This window comes from Brassica oleracea, chromosome C2 (assembly GCF_000695525.1).
Source record: "Brassica oleracea var. oleracea cultivar TO1000 chromosome C2, BOL, whole genome shotgun sequence".
NCBI classification, from domain to species: Eukaryota; Viridiplantae; Streptophyta; class Magnoliopsida; order Brassicales; family Brassicaceae; genus Brassica; species Brassica oleracea.
Genome location: NC_027749.1, coordinates 3,411,777 through 3,412,950, shown reverse-complemented (window position 1 = coordinate 3,412,950; position 1,174 = coordinate 3,411,777).

Here is a 1,174-nt window from a genome sequence, read left to right as displayed (position 1 = left end):
TTGCGTGTGTTTGGATGCCTCTGTTTTGTGATGATACCTGGGGAGCTGAGGAACAAGCTTGATGCTAAAAGCTCAAAAGCTATGTTCATTGGTTACTCTCCAACTCAGAAGGGGTATAAGTGCTATGATCCAGAGTCAAGAAGGGTTCTTGTCTCGAGGGATGTGAATTTTGCAGAATCTAGAGGCTATTATGATGGAAAGAGTTGGGATGAGCTCAAAGATCTTTCTCAATCAGCCTCAGATAGAGCAAACAACCTTAGGAGGGTAATGGAGAGCCGGGAATCAGTATGCCCTCTTTACCAAGTGTGGAACCTGTCCCTGAAAGTTTATCATCTACTGCAGCTGATAGTGTTGAGATCACTCATCCTAATCGTGAGGGGGGCAGTAGAAATGTTGAGCAGTCTACACAAGCTCAACCTGAAGAGAGCTCTGTAGCTCATGATCAAGATGAGATGCCATCAGAATCAGATGTTGAGACTCAAGTAGAGGCGCCAAGTGAAGGAAATGAAACAGAACCTGAGCAGATACAACTTTTGAGAAGGAGTACAAGGATTAGGAAACCCTCACAGTGGATCAACACAGAATTTTACTTCAATGCTGAAGCTGTAGCTCACCCAATAAGTGCAGTATGCTCCCTTGCTCAATATCCAGAAGATCATCAAGTCTTCATCAGTGAATTGGATCAGGAATACATTCCAAGAACATATGAAGAAGCTATGCAACACAAGGAGTGGAGAGAATCTGTTGGAGATGAGATGGGAGCCATGATCAAGAATGATACATGGTTTGAGACTGAACTTCCAAAAGGAAAGAAGGCAGTGACAAACAGGCTTCTCTACACTATCAAGTATGGAGCCAATGGAAAACCAGAAAGAAAGAAGACAAGACTGGTTGCAAAGGGATATACTCAAGTGTATGGTGAAGATTATCTAGACACTTTTGCACCAGTGGCCAAGCTTCACACTATAAGGATTCTCTTATCTCTTGCTGTCAATCTTGAGTGGGATTTATGGCAGATGGATGTGAAGAATGTCTTTCTTCAAGGAGAATTGGAGGATGAAGTCTACATGATACCACCTCCTGGTCTTGAGAACATGGTGAAGCCAGGAAATGTTCTCAGATTAAAAAGGGCAATTTATGGCTTGAAGCAATCTCCAAGGGCTTGGTACCATAA